This window comes from Pocillopora verrucosa, chromosome 13 (genome assembly GCF_036669915.1).
Source record: "Pocillopora verrucosa isolate sample1 chromosome 13, ASM3666991v2, whole genome shotgun sequence".
Classification (NCBI taxonomy): domain Eukaryota; kingdom Metazoa; phylum Cnidaria; class Anthozoa; order Scleractinia; family Pocilloporidae; genus Pocillopora; species Pocillopora verrucosa.
The window spans coordinates 9354335-9381641 of record NC_089324.1 but is presented as its reverse complement, the minus strand read 5'-3'; the positions used below and the strand labels follow the sequence as shown (position 1 = coordinate 9381641).

Genomic DNA, 27307 nt, shown 5'->3' with positions numbered 1-27307 from the left:
GAAAGAGATTCATGTACGAGCACGTCACTCATCTCAACACAATCTCAGAAAATAAGGGATCAGACACGACCATCAGTGAGAGAATCAATGTTCTATGGAAGTAAATAAAGGGACTTCTTTTTTACGAGCCAATGTTGGTGGTGCGAGAGACAGTGAGAAGACATTTAGAGCCGGTTATTTAAACGAAGTCTAAGTTAAACCGTGTTTAGGGCCGAGCCGCGGTTTAGACGTTGTCTCGATAAACAATGGTTAAACCATGTTTAAAACACATTATTAAAACGCCCTTGAACTGTTTTTTTCTTGTCAATGGCTAGATAATGTCTCACGAGGAAATGTATTGTCTGTGGTGTTATTTGTATGCACATTCCCATATTGGAGGTTCTGACTCATTATGGCCTCTAAATCCCGTCGAACGCCCAATTTTAGTGAGGAAGAAAAGCTTTTGGTGGCAGAATTTGGAAGAGAATTCCCAGAAGTGGAAAGTAAAGGCTACGATAATAAAACGTTGAGAAAGAAAGCAAATGCTTGGGAAGAAATTTTGAAAGACAAAGTCTAACACACAGTTATGGAAGAACAACGTTTAAATAATCAATATTCATGGTTAAACATGGGTTAGACCATGACTTTCATAAACGCTGTCTAAACTTCGTTCAAATAACCGGCCCTTAATCTCGACATCACCGAAGTGAAAGTGATTGTCAATGGAATCCCGAATAAGGTTTACAGTCAGGGGCAGCAAAGTGGCCTAAGCGGTCCCTGGCATGAGGTGCCTCACAGCCCCCCGCTCAAAGAGCTAGCAGATGGTGAAAAGAAACACAACTGCTTGGAAGAGTTAAATATGAAGACCATGGGTGATTACCATGACCCTTGTCTCAAGACAGACGTTCTCCTGCTCGTACTTGAGGATCAAAAAGATTCGTAAAGGAATCAGTTTCATTAAAAATCCTTGGATGAGAGATTACATTGAGCCCAACACTAAGCTGCGCGCGAAAGCAACAAGTGAATTCGATAAAGATCTCTTCCAGATGAACAACTCTGTCTCTGGAAAAACTATGAAAAAATATCAGGAATCGTGTGGATGTGAGGCTAGTCAACAACCTGAAGAAAGCATCGTAACTCAGAGCAAAAGCAAAGTTCAAGCATTGCATGATAATTGAAGAAGACCTTGTTGCAATCCACATGAAGCGAACTAAACTGGCATTTAATAAGTCCCTCTATTGAGAATGGGCGGTCTAATGAGCATCCTCGATATCAGCATGACTCTGATGTATGACTTCCACTATAACTAAATAAAGAGGGAGTAGGGAGATCGTGTAAAATTTCTCTTCACAGAGACGGACAGTCTTGCCCATGAGATTGCAAGTGAAGACTTCTGCAGATGTATGCAATATGTGATCTTGAAGCAAGGTTCAACACAAGCAACTTCCCCAAGAAGGTTATGGGAATGATGAAAGATGAAGCTGGTGGGAAGATCATTGAAGAGTTCGTTGGAGAACAAAACTCTACAGCTACAAGATGTTTGTGGGAAGCGAAGCAAGGCTCTGTGGGCCAAAAGAGGAGAACAAGTGAAAAGGGATTAAGAAGGCTGTAATAAAGTAGAATGTCACTCACGATGACTACAAGGAATGCTTATTCAGCGGAAAACATGCAAACGAGGAAAATGAACCGAGACCAGCAACAAGATAGCTTTAAGTGCTAAAGATGATAAGAGAATAATAAGAGTAGAAAAGATATCAACTTTTGCTTATGGTCACTACTGCTCTGCAGCTCGTCCCTTTGGGGTCTGCCATAAGGCTCGGCTTGAAGGGCTTATCAATTAAATTAATCAAAAAATATGAATCCTGATAACATTCCATTTAATGCATGAATAGTTGGACCAACAAACTCAGGAAAGACAACAAAAGAGAACAAAATTCGATTACTTGGTTGTCCTCTATCCACATTCATCCACAGCAAGACGTATGATGGCTTCGCAGAAAATGATAGAGACCTACCTATCTTAATTCCACTCCAAAGCCAGATTGATGATTGGCTTGAGATTATCAGTTATGTTTATGAGGGAACAAATATCATATAAAATGATCATTCTAAATGATTGCACTGCTTTGAGAGATGTGAAGCAGAGGACAAATGAACTCGTAAATTTAGCATTCAGCACAAGCCATAAGGGAATCAGCGTTTGGCCTTCAGGGCTTACCCCTTTGAGGCTTCCTGTTAGAGTAAAGCCAATGGAGTGATACTTTTTTCCTGTCAGCTACATTGACTGGGTTGGCTGCCGGAATTGGATGGGTTGCAAAGAAAGCCATCGAAGAACCGATGACTTCTGATCCAATTTCAAATGTAATGAACTATGTGAAGTTCACTGTCATGATTGCTTCGTCAATCGTGGCAAAAAACAGTATCTTAAAGATGAAAAGATTTTACCATCTTGAAAATGTTCAGCTGATTTACAATGAAAGCAGTTAAGTTAGCAGCAGTCTGCACAATCATTGAGAATGTCTTAATATTCTCTCTTAGTCATATAGAGGCAGAAGCAAAGAATTCAGACCTTGAAGAGGTAGAACTTTGTCAAAAGTTTTATTATTAATACTTGTCGATTTTTTAAAACAATGATGCAGATAAATAAAATGGCAAGCATAGAAGTAATGATTGGGGGAGCGATCATCGATGCGGCCTTTGTATTTATTTGTATTTGAATGGAGACCAGAATAGTGCCAAGAAGAAAAGAGGCATGATCTAGCTATGGAGAAGTACCAAGCAGCCTATGAAGAGAATCAAGAAAATCAAACCAAGCTTCTTGATTGGGTCACAACTAATGACAGAGTCAAGGAGCAGACAAAACAGAATTTTGTGGAAACATAATGATTTGGAGCTGTACAACGGGGCACATAATTAAGAGCTTGATCTGAGGGAACTACAGCATTCCAACTTCTACCAGCCCAGTGTTTAACAAAAGCAAGGTGAGATGATCTACGTCGGATGAATGCCTTTGGCTTTGGGATTGGCCACCAGTCGTTTCTTATGAATGCCTCTTCACTTTTCAATAAAGTTTAGAGATGAACTTCAAAGAGGGAAAGCGATCAACCGAATGGGTGAAGAGGCTTCCAGAAGTTGTATTGGCTTTGAATAGTAAAGAGACAAGATTAACTGAAAATAAACCTGTAGATGCAATCAGAGAGAAGGTGGTTGACAACAATTAATTCAAGACCAGTTAGCCTGAAGGAAAAGCAAATCGACTCCTCAAAGAATGTGAGATATCTCTATGCCGCTGGTGAGCGGGAAGGTGGACAAAGAAGAGCCACAGATCCAATCTGGTCTCTGAAGGTCTTCAATATTGAAAAATCACTTGTGGATAAAGGCGAGCCTGTTCTTTACTCCCTGAAAGATAGATCAAAGTGTGGTTTCATCAGAGAGGAGCTTCAGATCGTTCCTCCTGAAGTAACACCCTATCGTTCAAGGGAATAGTATTTGCACCCTTCTCAGGACTAACGAGTGAGACACTGTGAATTTATTCACATGAGAAAAATTCAAGTTGCCTTGAAATCAAGGTTGTTTTTAAAAATGTGCCAGAAATGTGTTTTTGAAATCAAGGTTGAAATCAACGTTGATTTAGAGGTTAAAAAATTCATAAGTTGCCTTAAAATCAAGGATATTTTTCAAAATGCGCCGGAATCTCCCTTTTATTTCTACTAGTAGAGCCTGTTAAAGAAATAAAGTGGGGACTAGAAGAGAGCTGGCAACCCTACCTTTCAATATTCTTGTTGACCTTAAATAACCATTTGACTGTTGATTTATTTATTTAGGTGACAATAGCTTACCATGGAAGGCTTGTTCCCCACCTTAATGGACAGGTAATTGTCTTATTCGATCAAAGGGAAGCAGCATGCTCTTCAAAACGTTCCTCTTGCACCTTCCTTCTACATTCCTGGCAAGGGACTTTCTGCTTTGCACATTGGGAGATGTGTGCCATCCCCTACCTTGCTCCTACCTCTCTGCACTCTTCATTTACTACACTTTCATTTGCACACTGCATTTGCTACACTTTCCTGTCCACAGACAACTGCTATTTTTACAATTAACATCAAAGTTTCCGATGATGTCCTCGAGTGCTATGTTGAAGAGTAGCACCTGTCCTGATCACTGCTTTGCAAAGTGGATGTTTGAGGACATTTTCGATGTCTACGAGTGTCACGAGGCAGTGATGACAGCCTAATGCCCACAAGTCAGAGTTTCAGGCTTCACCATTATCGATGGGCTTCAAAGTATAAGGTCAACTGTTATGGAAAATGTCTACGTTGAAGAGCAGCACCTGTCCTGATCACTGCTTTGCAAAGTGGATGTTTGAGGACATTCTCGATGCCTACGAGTGTCACGAGGCAGTGATGACAGCCTAATGCCCACAAGTCAGAGTTTCAGGCTTCATCATTATCGATGGGCTTCAAAGTAAAAGGTCAACTGTTATGGGAAATGTCAAAGAAGAACTCTGGTTTTCCTGGCATCAATATTTAAACCTTTCTTCTCTTACTCCCAACAAAAGATTAGAAAGTCACTCCATAATCACTTGTTTCCAAGCAACGTAAATATAGTCCCACAGTTAAAAACAACTTCTGCCTGACAAATGACCCAAATGTTGTTGGTCATTTGCCATAAACGTCGTGTTAAGCCTTTTTGTTTTAGAAATTTCTCTCATAGAAGTACTTTTCGCTGCATTGCAGAAAGACAAAAATTATCACAATGGCAACAAAAAGACTTACCATACATTAAAATGATTATGAGACATAGCGAATCTGACCGTGAATATAGCAGCAAAGTGATTGGGTCCAAGCAAAATTTGCTTTTTGGCGAAATCACCAAAGACCAACTGATGAATAAACTATAATTATAAACTTGTGGACCTTAAAAGGAAATTTGCATTTCCTGGACAATCAGCTGTGTATTCATAAATAAAAATTAAAACTGATCAGATCACAATTGACCCGCAAAATGACAGTTGCAGGTACCCAGGGTCACATTTCCTCTCCAAAGAATTGAGTCTCCATTCTGCAAATGTGAATTTGTCTATGTGCGGACAACATTTGCTGGAAAAAAGGTCCCTAACCAGTTTCATCTATTGAAAGTACAGTTGAACAAAGTAAAAAGATTGACTTAGCGTGTTTGTGGTTAATGATCCCAAAATTGTTTAGCTTTTAATGTAAATGTCCCACAGCGACAAGCCAAGGTGACATGGGGGTGCCGTTAAACAAGGGTGGTTTTGTGTCATCGAGGTCCGTTTGAGTGCAGTGAGCACATAGGTCTTTAAGTTAAAACTTCTCGAGATAAATGACAACACGCGCGCATTCCAAAGAACCGTTGTCTTTTTGGATAATGACCAAGAAAAGTGCCAAACAAATCTGAGACGAGCAAGCTCACTACTGCCAGGCGAATTGCTGACATACCCTTTATAAAGAACCGTAACTCATCGAAAATCGGGGAATTTTTGGTGAGAGTATTTCCTGCTGCCTACATAATCTGTATCAAAGGCTTGTGGAATGGCTAGAATGCCTCAACGTAGAGAGAAGCCTGGAAAGTATTGTTAAAAGCAGAGAAATGCCGCGAAGGCGCAAGATTGAACACAAACATTGATGAACAAAACTAAGTGAAGAATAATATGTAAGAATTCGCAAACTGCAGCATCCCTTCTTTAAATATTGAAAAACGGACGTCAATAGAGAGGATAAGCATCAGATAGCTGATCTCTTGTGTAATAGCCACAGCTGACGTCATGAGTTGCTTACTATCATAACTCTTAGTCACGGTAATTGTGTAGTTCTCAGTTGTTCTCTAGTTCTCATGGTTTTTATACTCTTGGACCTCACATAGTCACTTACATAGTCACATACTTTTAGCCATGGTAATTGTGTAGTTCTCGGTAGTTCTATGGTTCTCATGGTTACACGTTATATTTTTCATTTCCGCCATAAGCGGAGGTCAAAGCGAGAGGGGTAGAGGGTTCAGGCTCACATATACCTTTGCCAGCTGTATTCCTCATAAGTTAGAGATTGAGTGAGTGTCGATCGGGTAGATAAATTCGTTTTTTTATTACAAGAAATACATTGGAAAACATCTGAAAGTGAATCCCCAATATTGGAGAAATATTGGAATAGTTCATAATTTCTTACTAGGAAGTATCTTTCATGTAACATTTTTAGTATATCAATAATTTGAGAATCCAAGTTGGTATTTGGATGGTAGTTTATTGGAATATTACACCTAAAAGACAACAGTCCAATAAAATACCAAGAACCCAGACTTGGATCAACCAGTTATTTAGCAAATAAACTTCCAGATTTTTTGATTAAATCATTGGAAAACCACTTCTAGAACATAACAACCCAATAAAAGCCTTAAGATGCAATATCATTACATGTATTCTAGAATCACTGTTAATATTGTACATCAGTAATTTTAATTTCATTGATAGATTTATTACATTCTTTACATGAATTTGGTGTACATAAAGTGTATTTTGTTTCACTACGTTTTTTTTAATAACTCAATCGCAAATGATGGAAAATCAACGCAGTAAATCAATGCACTAACTCTAAATACTATTATACCATCATGATATGTGACACCTTCTTTAAAAAAACCATTTTTCCTCATCAACCCAACAAAAATATGCCACTAGCCAGTGGCCTTTTGAAATCCCAAGGATACTTTTAAAGTGAATGACCTGCACTGGGCTTCTCTCGGGTATCTACCTTCCAGGTTATGTTCCATCCTCTACAAGACATTGAGCATTAATGGTGCCACGAGTTAGAAGCCAGGCTTTCCAGACTTGTTCATAATTCCCTTTGATTTCTACCATGTCATGGACTACAGGATAATAAGGTGCAACAATTTTCCCTTCAGTGACAGGAAATACCCGTTGCATGTAGTCCACCACAATAAAGATTGATTTTCATTATCATTGTCATCATACTTATCACTCCTTGCAAACAGCATGACCTTTCTGCTGAGAAGTGAGACTTCAAATATGATCATGTCGTCTGTTGTGCATACGCTTTCCTCCCGATGTTCTCTGGGATATTGGGAAATTGGGATATTGGATTTTGGGATTTATGTGACGTAATTCCGATATGGCGGAATAAGTGTGTGCACATGGTAAGTAATATTATTCTATATTATACTTTAGATTTGAATAAATTCTTCCTCAACTTTAAACCTCATGTGTAGAATACGTAACTTTTCGAATTGCGCAAATTCAAAAGGAATAATTTATGCTTTCAGCGTCCTTTTGTTGTCGGACAATTGACAACAACAACAACAACAACAACAATTTATTCGTACCCAAATATGATACAATAATAATAAACAGAATATATCAATAAAAGATGTAGAGGAGTACTAGCTGCCCCAAATAACCATAAGGGCTAGAAGAAAAGGGCGGCTATACCTAGGTAATTTATCTAATACAGTGATTTAGGTCAGATATGACAAACACAAACACATACAGAAATAACATACACACACAGACATGCACATTCAAGGTCATACAAACAAGATAAAAAACGCTTTGAAAATCAGAGTAAAGAACGACGGAAGGCTACGGAAATTATTAGTATTTTTCAATAAGGATTAGCTTAAGGTTTTTCTTAAAACTTTTCAAAGGAAGAAGCTTTATGTGATCACTTACATCATTCCAGACTTTAGAACCCTGAAATCTTATATTGAAAATTCCATAATTTGCTCTGACTTTTGGAATAGCATAGGAAATTTTACTAGATAATCTGGTATTGTAATTATGTATCATCCTAACAGAATTAAAGTAAGAATCAAAAACAGGAGGTAAAAGATTATTATGAAACTTGTACATAAATACTGCAAGTTGAAAGGTTATGATGTCAAACAACTTTACAACATTTAGATCTTTAAACAAAGGACTTGAATGTTCGTTATAACTAGAGAAGGTGATTATTCTTAAGGCTTTCTTCTGTAATATAAACAAAGGTTGCAAAGTTGTTTGATAGGTATTACCCCAAGCAATTATGCAGTAGTTGAGAAAAGGGTCAACCAGAGCATAGTACAGAATAAGTAGTGTTTTAGTACTTAAGAAATAACTTAGTTTAGAAAGAATGCCTATACTTCTCTTGATTTTTTTTAGAAATATTAGTAATGTGCATCTTCCAACTAATATTGTAATCTATGTAAACTCCAAGGTATCTAATGGAAGTTTCCTGGGTCAACATCTGATTGTTTATAGATAACATGACCTGTTTAGGCAATTTTCTTTGAATTGGATGGAAAATAACAAAGTTTGACTTATCAATATTTAATGAATGCTTATTTGCACACAGCCAAGTAAGAGCTTTCTCAAGTTCAGAATTAATCAAACTTTCAAGCATCTTTATATCCCTATGCTGAAAGAATAAATTTGCATCATCTGCAAAAAGATGGAAATCCAGAAGCGCTGAACAATTATGAAAATCATTAACATAGATTAGGAATAAAAGTGGTCCAAGCACTGACCCTTAGGGCACACCACAGGAGACTATCTGAGTGTCTGAAGTGATAGCACCAAGAGAAACAAACTGAGATCTATTACCTAAATATGAAATAAACCAGGTCTTAACAACACCTCTGATACCATAATAGTCAAGTTTTGTGAGTAGAATTTGGTGACTAACAGTAATAAAAGCTTTGCTAAAGTCTAGGAATATTCCACAAGAATAATCATGGTCTTCAATGGCTAATTGCACTTGGTCAATAATACCAAGAACTGCATGATTGAGTAGTGAGAGCGAAATCCAAACTGTTTACCATAAATAAGTTGTCTCTTGTTAAGAAAGTCAATTATCCGCTTGTACATAAGCTTTTCTAACAATTTATTAAAAACAGAGAGTAGGGAAATGGGTCTATAATTATTCAAGTTTGTCTGAGATCCTTTCTTAAAAATTGGGATTACTCTAGCCATCTTAAATTTCTCAGGGACAGTTCCAGTAAGAGAAGATGTATTGAATATAGTCTGTAAAGGACCTGATTATTCACCCTTAAGAATCTTAAGAACATCAATAGGAATGCTGAAAGGACCCACAGCTTTACTAGCATTAAGTTTGGTTATTTCTACTTCAATTTCATTTGCAGTCACTGGAGCTAAAAACAAACTATCACAAATAGGAGGTGACATGAACTCCCTAGCAGTTTGAGTAGCACTAGGAATGGAGCTAGCAAGATTACTACCTATATTAGCAAAAAACTCATTAAAAGCATTGGCTATTGATTTTTGGTCAATTATTTCACAATTATCTACCAATATTTTATTGACAGGTTGATTGACGTGGGTTTTAACCTTAACAATTTGTTAATTCCATACCAGATTCGTTTACCATTATTTTCATGAACTGAGAAAAAATTATTATAATTTTTCTTGGCTAGTTTAATTAAATGATTCAATTTATTCCTGTAAATTTTAAATTTTGTATGATAGTAGATAGATTTTGTCTTGAGGAATTTCTTGAATAGGCCATTTTTTATTCTAATGGAGGTTCTAATTCCAGAAGTAATCCATGGCTGGGATCGAGCTTTGAGATCTTGTTTAGATAATTGCTTGACAGGTACATGTAGATCAACAACCTCTGATAACTTAATATAAAAAATTGTCAAACATATTGCTGGGGTCAGAAGATTTTTTAAGCAAACTATTCCAGTCTATAGATTGAATATCACTAATCAAGGTTTCCCTGTCTAAGTTTGAATAATTTCGTCTGAAAACTTTAGTGCTAGCTGGAAGAGAAGATAATTTACTGACAATAAGAAAATTAAGTAGATGGTCAGTAAGATCGCTGATCAAGCGTTCGCAAGAATTGCAATCGATTACGCGCAAAGGCCAAAAATATTTGATATGGCTATGACTAAGGGGAAACTCCTTTCCTTTTCCGCACTTTTTATTAAATTCCATGTGAGAAAATTTATTGAATAAGATAAATAGGAGATCTCGTCCGAATTCGAAGTTTTTTCCTTTCGTGTGACCGAAGTGGTAATTAACAAAACTACGGTGGCCCGTAAGGGTCACCGTATGTTTCTTTTTAGGACTCAGGTTTTATTTTTCAAAACTCATGTTTTTTTTCCCCAAAACCCAGGATTTTTTCACCACAAAAACCTCAGTTTTTCCTGAACTCAGGTTTTTTTTCCAAAACCCAGGTCTTCTTTTACCATGAAGACCCCTGAGTGTTTTCCTAAACTCAGGTTTTTTTCACAAAACCCAGGTTTAGGCCGTTCCCGATTATCCTAGCATTTTTTTTGGCATTATGTGTTTAAAAAGCATTTTTTTCACACTTTTTCTGTAAAAAGAATTGCTAGCATTATTTAGCATTTTGCATTAGATGTAGATTTCAGCACTCAAAAGAGTTTAAATGCTAAATTTTAGAATTCAAAAGCATTGCGATGATTTGCTTTTGTGTTTTAGAGAAGGATTTCTGTAACTGTATGAGCTGAGTGCAGCTGGTCAGCGGTTGAATTTCAGAAGATGGCGTTGGCCAGTGCCACGCCATCTTCTCGATACTTGCAGCTCATAGAAGGAAATTGTGGAGAACATAGACCAGTCCTTCAACAATAGCTCGATATCGATCTTTATCGAAAGATAAAAGATAATGTATGTGCGCCAAGATGGCTGCCGCTTACTGTCGTCGTTGTTGTTTTTTTAAGCTTTTGTGCTTTGTTACCTTGTTCGTTCAGTATCTTGACAAGCACAATTCAATCTGTTCGCCTCCATCTACCTTTAAAGGCCCTTTTAGCGTCAGTCGAAAGCTATTTTCTGCTTCTTGCTGCGGTCAAGACCTTGCTGTTGCAAGACGCTCAACTAAGTTACCGATCACCAAATGGTCAAAGCATGGTTCGACGGTTGCTGCTCTGTCTGAAAGAGGTTTCATCAAGGACCTATCTATTGCAGTGGATGTTGAAATTAACCCGGGTCCGGAAAATTTTAACTACATGCCGACTGCTTCACTTCAAACTTCAAGACCTAGATTTTCTTTCAGTCGACGTAATTTATTTCAACTTCGCTCCTGTTGTCCTAAGGTTAAACTGGATTATTATCTTATTCATCGCTTAAAGTCATTGGGAATTTATAGAGCTAGAGGTCGTAGAGCTGGTGTTAATTCTAGATTTGGATCTCGTCAACAACATCACAAGATTCCAGTTCGTGTCACTGACCACTGTTTTTTATCAACGACCAAACGCGCACGACTTCGACCCAAGGATACAAATTTGCATTTCATTTCTACTCACTCTTCTTCTTTACCCCGAATAATCCCCAAATGTATGGTCATTAATGCAAGATCACTTGTGAAAGTTGATGCTGCTTCTGCTTTGCATATGGAATTGCACTCAAACAACTGCGATATTTGCATCATCTCCGAGACATGGCTTAAACCAAATTTTCCATCTCATCTCGTTTGTCCGAAGGATTACTCAATTTTGCGAAAGGATAGAACTGACCGGTCAGGCGGTGGTGTTGCTATTGTCTGTAGGAGCGATTGGTTGTTGGAACGATTAGACAGCGTTTTTTATAATGCCTTTGAATGTTTGTGGGCTAAAATTACAACTCCCAACTCAAGCTTTTATGTGGCTGCTGTTTATCATCCTCCAGATCCGCCATATTGTCCTGATGATTTATTGGAACATCTAACAAATAGTTGTGATCATTTATTGACTGGTAATCCTAACAGCAACCTTATAATTTGTGGTGACCTCAATCAGCTAGATTACAATGATTTTCTTACACAACTAAATTTATTCCAGATGGTAAATACACCGACAAGAAAGAACAAAATTTTGGATGTTTTGATTACTAACGTCCCACATTTTTGGAGGAAAGTATCGGTCACTCAAGGACTAGTTCGATCTGACCACTCTTTGGTCCTGGTATATCCCAGAATCCCACTTAAGGCTGAAAGGAAAACTGTGATGTTCAGAGATGTTCGTGATCATCATAAACTGGATATGGATAAACTGTTGAAGTTTCATAACTGGGACAATGTTTATCAATGCGGAGATGTGAATGGAAAACTTAATCTTTTTTGTACCAAGATTAAGACCATGTTTGATGAGTGTTTTCCGGGTATATCAGTACGTGTGTCTAATAGGGACCCCCCGTTCTTTTCTCCTCTAATCAAACATCTACTGGACCAACGGCGAAAATTGATTCGGCGAAGTAACATGTCAGGAAATTCTGTTTCGATTGAGATCCAAACTCTTCAAGAGAAAATCAACAAGTTGATCAGAGATAATCAAGTTCGAGCAGTTAAAGGGAATTTTGAGAAACATAGTGCAGGATCCAAATCTTGGTGGTCAACAGTCAATTCCCTGACAGGAAGGAAGTCTACCAACTCGCAAGTAAGCTCAATTATCTCCCCGAGCGAGATCAATAATTTTTTCTGTTCCATTAACACTGATCCCCTTTATAAACCCATTGACACTGTCACTATCCCGGAATCAAGCGAGATGCCTGTTTTAACGGTCTCCAGTGTTACCAGGAGTCTACTGAAATTAAAAAGAACTGCCTCTGGTCCAGATGGAATCCCGTACTGGTTTTGGAAAGAGTTTGCGTACGACCTCGCTCCTGTTGTTACCCATATTTTCAACTGTTCTTTGGAAAATCACATTGTGCCTGATCTTTGGAAATTGGCCGACATAACTCCCTTGCCTAAAGAGCCCAACTTTAAAAATTGCACACAGTTGCGGCCTATTTCGCTGACTAATGTAATAATGAGGGTTTTTGAACGTCTTGTTTACAGACAAGAATTATCTCAATATATGAAGAACTTCATTAGCTTCGACCAGTTTGCATACCGCAAAGGCCACAATACGACAATGGCCTTAATTAAGTGTCAATATGCTTGGCTGAAATGGCTTGAGTCGGGTTTTGATTGTGTTAGAATCTTCTCTTTTGATTTCAGCAAAGCTTTTGATTCGGTCCCTCATGATATCCTCTGCTCTAAGTTGAAAACACTTGATATAAATCCATACGTGACCAATTGGATTATTAGTTTTTTACAGAACAGGAAACAAAGAGTTGTTGTTGATGCCATTGTCATGGACTATGTAAATATCAATAGAGGTGTCCCTCAGGGGACAGTTTTAGGCCCTATACTATTTTATATTATGGTCAATGATATTAAGGCCATTCTACCAAATCAGAATTTACTTGTGAAATATGCTGATGATTTAACATTAAGTATTCCAGTAAAATCGCTGGCTAATAACGGCAATTTAGCAGCTGAGGAGGTCCGATCGATCGTCGCATGGACATCTGCTAATCGTATGCAACTAAACTTCAAGAAAACGTGGGAGATGCTTCTTAGAGGCAAATCCACTAAGGCCTTACCTGCTCCTCTGGTTTCTATAGAGCGAAAACCATGTCTGAAGTTGTTGGGTGTAACTTTTCAATCTGATCCGTGTAACTGGGACTTACATTTTGATAATATTATATCGAAAGCCAGTAGTCGTCTGTACATCTTACGTGTTTGTAAATTCTATGGACTGCCGCTGGATCATCTTCATCTTCTCTTTATCAGTCTTATTCTACCTATATTTACATATGCTGTAGAAGTATGGGGCTGCGCGTATTATCATAAGTATCTGAGTCGCATAGACAGGCTGTTCAAGAGAGCTTTTAAGCTTGGCTACTGTAAAGAGCTTTTTTCGATTGAAAATATTATTATTCTAAAAGATAAGAAGTTGTGGGCCAAGATCACCGACAGCGATTTTCCAACAGCTTTAGATGACCTTTTGCCACCAGAGCGAACAATGGATACGCTACGTAAGAGGCGCCATAATTATATTCTCCCGCTTGTCAGAACTGAACGTTTCAAAAGGACCTTTATTAATAGATGTTTGTTCTCTTATTAGTTATTCAGTTAGTAATTTAGTTAGTTTATTAGTTTTATACTTGCTGATTTCATATCATTGTAACTAAACACGTTTGTTGTTTAGAGTGCTTAATAAAGACTTATTATTATTATTATTATTATTACTTTATAATCAACCAGTGGAGATTACAAGCGGAGAGGAAACAGCGATACAACGAAAGTCCCGTTACATATATGAGCGAGTTAAGCAGTTCCCAGGTGAGAATTTGATTGTCAGAGAAGGAAAATTGTTTTGCATTGGATGAAGAGAAATCCTTTCCTCCAAGAAAAGTGTTCTGAAAATCCATATTTCGTCCAAGAAGCATCAAAACGGTAAAGAAAAATTGTAAAAACGTCGAAATTGAAAGACCACACCATAATCGAGGCATTCAGAAGAGGAGAAAGTTCAAAAGATAGCGCTTTGCCCGTGGAAGAATGTGCCTACAGACTCGAAGTTGTCAGTGAGTTTTTGAAGACGGGTATCCCGATTGGTAAAATAGACATGCTGCATTCTCTGTTCGAGAAGAACAGCTACCGACTCACTGGAAGTTCTCAACTAGGACAGTATATTTCCATGGCTTTGAAACAGGAAATTGAACGGAATAAACAAGGATTGACGGCAGCACCAGACAAGGGGAAGCAATTACTATAATAGTTCGTTTTGTGGACAATAACTGGAACATTATCCAACGGCTTGTGAGAATTGATGTTTGCTCTAAGTCAGTTAATGCCAACGAACTAGCACAAGGTCTTAATCAGTGCCTGTCTGTTGATTATGGGGTCAGAGCAAATTCCTTGCTCGCAGCCATGAGAGACGGTGCAAGCGTGAACCAAGCAGTCTTGGACAGAATAGCATAAATTCCCTAATATGCTATATGAATGTCGTGTGCTTCTCTCATACACTTGATAACGTGGGAAACCATTTAGTGATCCCAACACTGGTAGAGTTCGGAAGCCTTTGGATTAGAATGTTTCGCCATAGTTGTAAAGCCAAGCTGTTATGGAAGGATGTAACAGGTCAAACACCAAGGTTGTACAGCGAGACGAGATGGTGGTCCAAATGAGGTGTATCATCAGTTGATGGTGCAGTTTGGAGATGTCGCAAGGTTCGTAGAAGAGGCAAAGGACCCAAAAGTTTGCCCACAGCTACTGCCACAACTTCAAGCAATACTTTCTGACCCACAGCGACTAATGAACTTGAAGCTTGAGCTTGCCGCCACTATTGATGTTGGCGAACATTTTGTGAAAGCCACGTATTTTTTGGAAGGGGATGGTCCTTTGGTTTTTGCTTGTTATGAGAAATTAAGCGCTGTTTCCTAATTTTGTCAAGCTCCTTGTTTCCCTAACGTCCGTGCAATTGCAACTGCAGTTTCAGAGGAAGACCCAGGTCAGAACGTAATAGCACTTGAACGGAGTGCGAAGGCTTGTGTTGAGCCGGCAATTACGTGGTTTCAATGTCGATCGTTAAGATGTAGTGGTAGCATTCATAGCATGAATGAGTATCATTCACTTCTTGACCGATTTTAGGGGCTGGAGTGAAAAGCTACAATTAACAGCATGTTGTTTATTTTTAAACTTAGAAAGTTTAGAAGAGACAGTGACTGCAGTCAGAAATTTTGCCGCAGACCTTATACTAAGTAGTTGTTACACATTTCTATTTAATCGATCAAAGGTTAATACATACAAAATTAGGTTCTTAAGACAAATAGTGCAAGTGGTAGTGTGTGCTGATGTGAATGTGGCGGCATGTATAATTACATGTGCAAACTGTTGCATGTGTAACATAATCAGAACTGAATGAGAATTGAAGAAAACTCATTAAATGACCTAAAATAGGCTTCGGTAAATCACCTTAAACACACTCAAAATACAACACAAGGAATACAGTGTAGACAATGAAAATCATTTGAGTCCATTCCTTTCAAGTTTACTTAATGTAGTTGAATTCTCATTCAAATTATTTATTGCAATCATTACTCAGGTCCTCAACCTGCAGGCCTGGGTTTGCTTTGTAGAAAAATTAATGGTAGCAGCTCTCTTTGCAGGAGATAATTCTGTAGCCAAACTGCATAGGTACACTGTAAATATAGCTTAACACTTAACTGATTGAAAAATGTTTTCTCTCTTTCAGGTCAGGGACTATCTTGAATTTTCTCTTTTTTTAGATAAGGAGATGGTTGAAAAGTCTGAACACGAAAAGGTATTCAGTGACAGATCAAATCATACTTGTGCATGTGGTCTACTAACTTGATAAACATGTTCTGATATACATGCTTAAGGTGGGGATTTCAGTAGAGCTAACAAGTGCTACACTTAATAAAGCAATTGCATAGTGAATACTTGAAGAGATGCCAAGTCGTGTTTTTTGTCCTGAAGTAAGGTTCTTTGCTTAGTGACTACCATGTGCCAAAGTAAATACATAACAACACTTTTCTTCCTCATCAAATCCTACTTTCCTCTCCCTTCATCATCGCAGTGAGATAGGTAAATGCCTTATTAGACTGAGATCATTGTTGCATTACGAGGGAGGAAAAGAAGATTTCACATGGAAATGTTTTTTTCTTTCACTTAAACATATTGTGTGTGGACATTTTTTGCAATCTTTACTTGAGTAGTAAATACAAGCAGTGATATTAAGTGACCCTTTTAATCTCTAGAGATTAATTCATGTTTTGTTTCAGATTTGCAAATGTTTGAGGTCTTTCATAGTACTGTATACCCTTTAAGTAACCCCTCTTAAAACAGGTCTCACTGTGATATCATTACAAATAGTCAGAGCCTTAGCAGAGGACTTACTTCCTTCTTGGTTTATTCTTTAAGAACACCTTCCAAAACTGGAAAAATTAATTTTTTACAGTAATTGAAGAATCCTTCTTTTTCTTTTTAGTTCGCAACACCAATCCTTGCTTGCTTAGTCACTTGTTATGGTAGAAATTGATGCATTGTTATCTTAACATGTAAACAGGTTGACAAGGCTGCAGTAGCTATTATGTCCGAGAGTGAGTTAATGGACATGGGCATCTCAGCAGTGGGAGACCGAGTGAAACGTACGGCATTTTGCAAGGGAGACGGTATGTCCAAAGATGATAAAAGATCTGAAATGAAGAGAAACTTGGCAGAAATTATGAATCTTTCAAAGAGTCAGACTTTCCAAGACAACAAAGAGGAAGGCTGCGGAAAAGGCAGGTAGGGTTATGCCTGATAGGAAAAAGGTTTTATAAAAGGCAGCAAATTTTGTCTTCTTTTGGAAAAGGCAGGTAGGGTTATGCCTGATAGGAGAAGGGTATTATAAAAGGCAAATTGAAATGTGCAGTTTTACCCTCCATTCCTTATCACCACTGCAGCCATCGTACATTTACACGTAAATAGGTTTTGATCACGTCTGTAACATGTTGAGATTACTTTAAGGAAAATAAAACAAGAAGCAAGATTAGGTCACTGTTCATGACTTGGGTGTTGAGTTACTACTTGTAAACGTGATAATCTGCTCTTTAAGAATATCATTGTTTACTTCTGAAAACTAATGACAAGAAAACCAAATCAACAACACAATGAAACAAACAGACGGTAATGTTTTTTTTCCACAAGAAATCTAAGGTTCCTCTATGATTTACCGGTCATTACTCATTCATGAAGCCTTAACCTCCTATCAAAAAAGTCATTTCAAATTTTTTACCATTAATAAGTCTTAAAATGCAAGAGGAAGGCTGACTGAGTGCCAAATTGAGTTAATGAATTTACCTTTTGCATTACATCACTTCAAGCATACAAATAATACCTCACATCATACTCTCGAGATGATAAAGAAGTTCGCTGTAAAGAACAGAGGCTTCTGTGGCCGTACTTGCCATTTGCAGATTATGCTCTTCCATAGCCATTTGAATTAGCCTTGGCAATGTGCCATCAAAAGGTAGGGCGCAATTGTCACAGCACATTTCCTCGGTCACCGCCACTGATTGTTTCTTTCAATTCTGGCAAAAAGTAGAATACGTCTGGTCGTCCAGGAGGCGATTCTTGATTAATTGATGGTCTGATCTTGTGTAGATTCCAGTGTTGTGCAATGTGGTTGAGTTCTTCTTTTAACAAAGGCAAAAAGCGAAACTGTAGACATTCTACATGTAATGCATCATCGTCGCAGTATAAACCAACCTCCCTTAGATTTTTGAAAAAATTGATTCACCAATCAGTTTCATTCTTTCGAAGAAAAGACCACCGAGCTTCAATTCGTTGATTGGAGACTGAACGCCCATACAGAAAACTCTTCTCCCCAGCCATTGAGTTTGTACCCTCTTTCCTAAAAAAAAACACTGCATCGCTGCAACGTTGACATTTACAGTGCCTCCGTCACCACGTACGGTTCGTGGAACGCCACCGAGGTCCTTAACACAGTCTAGGTAGTGCCGTGCCACGACTCGAGGATTATTATTTGATGACCCGACCTTGAGCCCTAGTATACGACGGCTGTAGCCATCTATGGCTCCAGGAATACTAAAACCGAAAGGCTTTAATTTTTCATATCCGTCTAAATGCCAGATAAAGTTAGGTCCTTTGGCAGAGTATGTACTTCTTTTTAACTTGTGCCGTGATCGCCTCACAACTCCCCCAGGGTCGAGGTGTTTCATTGCAAGCTGAACTGTCTCTCTGTCTCTCTGCAGACCACCAAGCCATAGTCTACTCGAAGTCTTTGATGCACCTGCCGATATCCAATCAAACTACAAGATCCTTCGTGCTCTTTTTCAATCACAGCAATGACTACGTGCGGATCGCTGTGATTTTTTATTCTACATAACTCCATTGAGAAGAGGACCCTCTTTAGCTGTCGAATACTGAGTCGTACTCCGTGTACGAGAAGAAGAAAGCTTAGGATTTCTGAAGAGTTCAATCCAAGATTAAAGTTCCTTTCAATAAGACAGCTGCGGTCAGAATTCGTCGATGTCACAGGCAGGTACGAAGGCATCATGCATCGATTAAGCATGGAACACAAGTCTATGCGCAGTCTATCATCATTTGTTCTCTGTGAGCTTGAGTTTAATTTAGATGTTCAGAGGTTAAGCAATTAGAGGTTAAATTACTATATTCCTCTAAGTTAATAAAGGGCTTTTTAAATGGTATGTTTTCAAATTATATCAAGATTAAAGTAAATCGACTCAACATTTCCCGCCTTTTACAGAAATCAATACTGTGTCTCATGCGATTTCCTTGCCTGTTTTTTTCCTAATTGATTGCAAATAGTTTAAATGCACACCATTTATTCTTATAACAAGTGGTATTTTCTGTCAATACAATTTGTGTAGACGTCCAAACTCGCCATGCCAAAGACAGGTCTAGACTCAAGTGAGTGGATAAGGAGACTACGGCTGTTTGGTAAGGGAGAGTATGTATTTGGTCGTGGAAATGAACCTCCCCTGAATTCAAAGTGGGCAAAGAAGAGGGCACTGAAAGGCTTGAGCAGACATCTTTGGAAACAGGACACAGTGTAAATGTGATTTCCATCATGATCATGTAAGTGTTTAGTTGTTATCAGTATTAAACCATTCTAAGAGATAACAAATGGTTAGCATGGTGTAATTTAGACTTTTCTTAGTTTACAAGGTTGCATTTTTTGGTTACACAATTGACTGTTTTCAGCAAACTCAAGCACCTGTTCATACAGCTACTCCAATGGTGTCATCTATGGTGCTATCCTCTTTAGTTTTACATAGTGGTCTATCTACTGATAAAGTGAATCCAAAGGTAATATTTATCTTAGTAGAATTACTTTTTTTTCAATGTTTATTTTGTAATAATTTTTTTTAATATGAATACAATGACATGATGACATATTATATGAGCTGTTTCAGGAAACTGAGGTACGTGTACATACAGCTGCTATAGTAATGTCATCTGTGATGCCGTCCTCCCTACTGGTGCACGATAACCTATTGTATTGATAATCATTTGTGAGGCCAGCATGATATATAATTTTGTGTCATACTTTTTGTTTTATAGACTCCCAAAAAAGACAGCCTGTTAATTTTTTCTTCGATTGCCTGGTGAATGGAAGAAGAATATGTCACACAAAGTTCATTGCTAGGCTGGGAAAACACTGTTCTGCAACTCTAAGAGAACTCTGACTAACTCACTAAAAAACTGGTGGCACCCGCCTCCTCCACCAGGATCCAATTGCAGTTCTGTCCCCCGTCCCGAAGATTATTTCCTAAGACGTCTTTTCTTGTGGATGCCGCGGCGTATGTGGAGGGTTGATCTGAAGTGTCCAAGATGTACTGAACCGCCGAGATCGTTGCAGTCGAAGAGGTTGTACACGAGAGTGAGACTGGTCCTGGATGTAAGGACTATTATTACTTGGCTGCTGAGTACCACTTTTGTGGTTCTTGCAAGGGTACATTCATAGCTTAGGATGCCTGGCTACTTCAGCAGCTCTCTCACGATATAAGGGCCCTATTTCCAGTCGTGTCCGTGGTTTCCCTTCTCCGAGCTCGTTCTCTCGGCAACAGTTCTACTTCCATTCAAAAAAAAATTCAATGAGCGAAGAGTGGATGCGGAAGTGCAAAAGTTACCTGAGCAGGTGTGAGCGCCATAGGAGATCCCACGAAAAACATCCCAACGGCAAAATGGTTTCTTGCTCGCTATTTCCGCGACGTGTACAATCGGCTCGATCTTCTAATGGCAACAGCTACGTCTGTCTATGGGACTATCTTAAAGGTTGATTCTACGAAAAAAGTATTCAAGGTGTCAGGTGTCGAGGCTGAGAGTGCGAATTGGGTAACAAACTACGGTAATGAAAGGGGTGAGATTGTGATATCTGTGTTAACAGCACCAGAGAGCACATCTTCTCTTAAACCGATGGCCAATGGGCCGGTGAAAAGGTTCGAGATTGCTGGGGTGAAACCAGCAGAGGATTGGTGATTGGTAATTGACAGGGATTGTTGTGGAACTCAGGGTCAGTCGAAATTTAACTCCCTATTCAGTGGTTGGTCCAACATGGTTGTTCGTTTGGACATTTTCCATTTTATGCGGCGTCTTGCTTCAGCCTGCAACAGTGAGAGCCACCCTCTTTACAGTGTTTTTATAGCGAGCCTCGTGCGCTGTATATTTGAGCCGTAAAAAAAAGGCAGTGAAGAAAGAGGGAATGGCCCGCCATTGCCGTCGCTGAACGAGAGGGACTGGAGAGGCAACTCAACTTATTGATTCATTAATGGTAAACATGGGCTGTTAATGGAATGTTAATGGAAAGATGGGCTGTGCAGAATAAAATGGAGCTGAATGCTAAAAAGACCAAAGATATGTGGATCATCTTCAAAAAGTCTTGTCCAATTCCTGCTCCTATTAATATCGGGCCTACTGAACTGGAGAGGGTTTCAGAGTTTAAACTACTGGGTGTATATGTACAGAACGATCTCAAGTGGAATACACATGTCTCAAGTATTGTCAGCAAAGCGTGTAAACGGATCCACTATCTTAGGGTCTGTAGAACAGCCCATCTCCCCAGGGACAATGGTCTTACAACTTATATCACTAAGATTAGACCTGTTTTAGAATATGCCTCGCCTGTCTGGGGAGGGCTGCCCATTTACCTCGAAGAAGATCTACAGAGAGTACAGAATAGATGTCTAAATGTCATTGGTCTCCCTTGGGATACTGTTGAGTCACTTGTAACTAGGCGTCAGAATTTGACGAGGAAAGAGTTTAAACGTATCCTAAAATCTGAAGCACATCCTTGTAAACGTTTTTTAGAAAAGCCAGTGGATCATGGCCATAATCTAAGATATTGTGAGACTAACCCAGCGCACCTCAGAATACCTGTATCACGCACTGTAAGGCACAAACAATCTTTTGTTCCTAGAGGTGCTAAACTTAACTTGATTTGATATGTATATACAATATGTAGTGTTTTGAATTTTTATTGTAATATTACCATAATTCTTATCGCCAAAGGTAACAAATAAGGATTATTATTATTATTATTATTATTATTATTATTATTATTATTATTATTATTATTACATGTCCTCAGCGACAGATGCGCTTGGTGTTCCATTATTCAGGGAAGACGTGTTATCATCTGTGTGGCCTGAACAGAAGCGACACACTTCACGCATCCAGGATCCGGGAATTCCATTATACATCAGAACAGGGCATATAACTAAGGGTGTAGTCAAACTACCAGTGATGAGATGTGCCCGAAGAACTACTTCCCTGGAAATTTTTCATCTACATCTGGCACGATTTATTCCAGGTAAGCACACCGTTGATGTTTTGTAACTCTTCATTTCACAGGCTTAACGCAGATCGATAACCCCATGTATGCGTCTTTCCCTCCTTTCCTTGAAAATCTGAACTATAAAACTGCTTCAAATCTGGTTTTTATCATACCACTCATAGTGGAATGTACAGCTCCTGCTCTTATTCACTTTTTTTAAAATTTGTGATGGCACACTGTGATGGTAAGGATCAAATCCTGGCTGAGCTGGTCGTGCCAACATTCCTCTGTCAAATACTCAACTTTAAGATAAGTACACCACATGACATTATTCCGGACAAATGCATATTTTCCGTTATAAGGTACTGCTGCCAACGCTGTTTCATTTTAAGCATATCTTCTGGAGGGAATTACCAGATGGAATACTGAATGTGCATCAAGTGCTGTTCAAGAACCAGAAACCCCACACTCTTTTTGCACCTCCATATTTCTTTAGAGAAAACTCTGAATAGTGTGCACAGGAGTCTTCGTAATGAAGCATTTCTCCCCAATTTCACTCCACCGGACGTGTTCTCTGGCGAACATATTGGTGTAGAATATCTACGCACACAATCAGATTCCCAGGCTGAAAAAGAACTAGACAAAGAAATTGACGAGGTGTTCGAACATTACGAAAGTTCCGAGACTGACCTAATGGAGGACACAGAAGTGCAAGATCTGACACTAGCCTTACCCGAGGACTCCTCGGATAATGACAGTGGAACGGAGGTACGTTTTAAATCACCAAAGAATAAAAAAGAAGACAAAAACAAACAGAAAAGTGAAACCGACGAAACATTAAACGGGTTAAACATGTTTTTCTTTTTTGGGATGACAGCAGCATTGCTGCGGACTCTATAGGTATCCTAGACTGGGACAGAGTCTCTAGGCTGGAGAGTGCGATCCTCAACGTAGGCGAATTTGTGACGAACGCAGAAGTGGAGAGCATTGCATGCCTCTACGCAGACCTTTCTGAGTACGACCGGAAAGCCCTAACATTTGCGCCCCATTTTAAAAAAAGGGAAGAGAAGATTTCAGCAGTTAAAAAACAGATCTTGACACATATGTGTGGAGTCAATGGCCAGGTATTACTCTTAATCAATGTGAAATTCTGAATTACGTGTAGTTTCTTTCAGTAGTAGTCATCCACAGATGTTGATTCCTGATAATCGTAGCTGGAAACTGGTAACACAGAGGTTTTGACATTCAAACATGTAACAGGGATTAATATTAAAAAAAAGACTAGTGAACAAAAGTGAAACCAATTTAATCATATTTCTCAATCTTTAGATCTTTTGTGACAGCTGGACCTCCGGCGTTTTCCCCTTCGAAAAGTAGAGTTGTGGAAGCAATCTGAGTCAGGGTATGTGACGTGTGCAAAGAAAAAAGAGGCACTGGGCCACACGACCCTTATCAATCGAAGTGGAAAGTGGTCATCAACAAATATAACAAAATCAGGCATGCCGTAACCAACAGCAGACTTCAACGACAAACTTCATTGCAGCTGTAATGTATCAATGAAGCTACTCAATCCAAATGGTAAATGACTCCATTGTGCATCATAACCTCACTCTCCTCATTTTGTTTAAGAAGCCCTCATTAAGATCAAAATTTCCATCACCAGATTAAACTCTGTACAAGTAATAGTTCATTATGCCTACAACCATTTTTTTAGAGGAAATAAGTGTTCACGCAACTACGGATTTTTAGATATATTGCTGTCTCTCTTTAGTAATCTTGATTTATTACATGAACAGGTTCAAAAACAAAAAAAGGTTAGAGGAGGTGAAAATGCTTATGCAAGGGCTGACAGTTCCTGAACCCCCAGTTGTAAGTAGGGATGCACAGCTCCCGGCGCAGCAGCTGCCCCGCACTCCGCCACAGCCAGTTAACCTAACAGAGACTCCACCATCGCTTACTTCCATTGAGGAGTCTGTTGCCGAAGTCAGTGTCCCAACAAGTGGTAAGTAACGGCTGACTAATTGAACTCTAGGAGCAAGATGATTACCCGCTTTATTCCGTATCATGAAGATGTAAACCCTTTCTTTACTTTTCAAAAAGTCCTGAGAACGATTTTTTTTGTTGTTGCGGAAAGTTTCCACACTTTATGAGTTTTAAGTCATAATGTATGCATTGTTCACTTCTCTTTTGTTTTTCTTCTTGTTGTTATAGCTCCACAAAAACTATCACGATAACCATCCTAGAAATCGATTTAATTTCGACAGGCGTAACTGAAACCCTATCAAAAACAATAGCCTGGCGGCATAGAAAAAAAAAGTTTGAAGAAGAGCAGAGGGCCGCTGCAAAGGCAGAAGGGTTACCAACCTCCAAAAAGGTCCGGATGGCCTACACATGCCGGAAATGTAAGCAGCCGATGTCCAAAGAAAATGGCCACTCTCAGTATTTTGGCCAAACCTACTGCCCCAACGAACCTGGCCAAATTCCGCGAGAGGAATGGCTCGCCAAAAAGGCCGAGGAGTGGAAGGCGAAGAAAACTGCCTCCAGTTAAACAGGAGTACAATTCGCTGCACGAAATGTAAAAGGCGCTTAATATGTTTTCATGCTAGGTAACTAGCAAAGAATAAATGGATATCTCACCTTGGTAATCTGACCACATTCATTATAGCAACTTTTCCGTGCGCGCTCCTCTTTCTTCCCGCTCTTCTTTCTCCCCCCCCCCCCCTTCTTACCCCCTTTATGGAGAAGATTATGCCCCAGTTTTTGCGCTAGGACCAACTTCTACTTCTCCATCAAATTGAAATTGTTTCCCTTGCAGAAAAGAACACACACAGTGTTAATTCTGACAAAAAAAAAACAAACAAGATTCTGGAGAAGAAGAGTTGCAGAAAAATGGCAATTGTTTATACAAGAACCTTCTTAAATGTAATCTCATTGGCGGTGGCCTCCAAGCATCTTTGTCCAGACTTATGGCGTAGACTGACCAGACTGAACATTGCGCGGTTCGAATCGACATGTCGTGGCTGCTGAGCTGGACCACGAAAACATAGACCTATTCCTACCTCTACGGGACCGCGAGTGTATAGGAGTCAGTGTAATTTCAACCTTGCTGTTTTTCCTTCGACCAAGAAAACGGAAATTGATTTATTACATGAACAGGTTCAAAAACAAAAAAAGGTTAGAGGAGGTGAAAATGCTTATGCAAGGGCTGACAGTTCCTGAACCCCCAGTTGTAAGTAGGGATGCACAGCTCCCGGCGCAGCAGCTGCCCCGCACTCCGCCACAGCCAGTTAACCTAACAGAGACTCCACCATCGCTTACTTCCATTGAGGAGTCTGTTGCCGAAGTCAGTGTCCCAACAAGTGGTAAGTAACGGCTGACTAATTGAACTCTAGGAGCAAGATGATTACCCGCTTTATTCCGTATCATGAAGATGTAAACCCTTTCTTTACTTTTCAAAAAGTCCTGAGAACGATTTTTTTTGTTGTTGCGGAAAGTTTCCACACTTTATGAGTTTTAAGTCATAATGTATGCATTGTTCACTTCTCTTTTGTTTTTCTTCTTGTTGTTATAGCTCCACAAAAACTATCACGATAACCATCCTAGAAATCGATTTAATTTCGACAGGCGTAACTGAAACCCTATCAAAAACAATAGCCTGGCGGCATAGAAAAAAAAAGTTTGAAGAAGAGCAGAGGGCCGCTGCAAAGGCAGAAGGGTTACCAACCTCCAAAAAGGTCCGGATGGCCTACACATGCCGGAAATGTAAGCAGCCGATGTCCAAAGAAAATGGCCACTCTCAGTATTTTGGCCAAACCTACTGCCCCAACGAACCTGGCCAAATTCCGCGAGAGGAATGGCTCGCCAAAAAGGCCGAGGAGTGGAAGGCGAAGAAAACTGCCTCCAGTTAAACAGGAGTACAATTCGCTGCACGAAATGTAAAAGGCGCTTAATATGTTTTCATGCTAGGTAACTAGCAAAGAATAAATGGATATCTCACCTTGGTAATCTGACCACATTCATTATAGCAACTTTTCCGTGCGCGCTCCTCTTTCTTCCCGCTCTTCTTTCTCCCCCCCCCCCCCTTCTTACCCCCTTTATGGAGAAGATTATGCCCCAGTTTTTGCGCTAGGACCAACTTCTACTTCTCCATCAAATTGAAATTGTTTCCCTTGCAGAAAAGAACACACACAGTGTTAATTCTGACAAAAAAAAACAAACAAGATTCTGGAGAAGAAGAGTTGCAGAAAAATGGCAATTGTTTATACAAGAACCTTCTTAAATGTAATCTCATTGGCGGTGGCCTCCAAGCATCTTTGTCCAGACTTATGGCGTAGACTGACCAGACTGAACATTGCGCGGTTCGAATCGACATGTCGTGGCTGCTGAGCTGGACCACGAAAACATAGACCTATTCCTACCTCTACGGGACCGCGAGTGTATAGGAGTCAGTGTAATTTCAACCTTGCTGTTTTTCCTTCGACCAAGAAAACGGAAATTCACAGAGACAACCATTTGCATAAACCTAGCTCAAACCAATAAAATATTCAAGGTAACACCTTAAATACCAGCTAAATTAACAACAGTCTTGTCATCTATTGTTCTCAGGAGAACAGATCTGACTCAGCTATCGATTTCAGTAGGAAAAGTCTGGCTAAAGTACCCAACCTGATGTTATCAAATGCTATGTCCCTCCTCCCAAAAATGAATGAAGTTAGTGAATTTATCTTCCGTAACAAAAATTGAACTTGCATTCATTACAGAGACTTGGATGAAAGACTGCCTATCCAATGGCATTGTTGACATTTCTGCTTATTCTTTGGTCCAGAAAAACTGAAAGAGTGATGCCTACGGCGACCTTTGTGTTTACATCAAGAGGGGTAAGTGCAAGTACCAAAAACTGATCGAATTAGCCTGTTGCAATGATCATGAAAGCCTATGGCATTATTTAAGACCGAACTGTCTCGCACGAGGCTTCCCCTGTAATCTACCACCCACCAAAGGCAAACGATACCTTTACTTGCAACCATCTTTTTTAATCCCTTGCCCTGGCTGAGTCTAAATATCCAAACTGTGGTTTTTTAATATCTGGCAACTTCAACCGATTGGACATTAACGGGTTTTTGAGACATTTTCACCTGAAACAAATCATTAAGGTCCCTACTCGCAAGGATGCTACGTTAGATCTTGCGTTAACAAACATGTATTCTACGCTTCAACACTG

At 39.2% G+C, this 27307-nt stretch overlaps 3 pseudogenes; 2 read left to right on the top strand and 1 right to left on the bottom strand.

The window, feature by feature from the left end:
* The first annotated feature begins 1235 nt into the window (after positions 1–1235).
* On the top strand, positions 1236–1820 carry LOC136277583 (uncharacterized; annotated as a pseudogene).
* A 15990-nt stretch (positions 1821–17810) lies between these two features.
* LOC131782947 (uncharacterized) lies at positions 17811–18843 on the bottom strand (annotated as a pseudogene).
* A 7926-nt stretch (positions 18844–26769) lies between these two features.
* LOC136277794 (uncharacterized) overlaps positions 26770–27307 on the top strand; it is a 1757-nt pseudogene continuing 1219 nt past the window's right edge.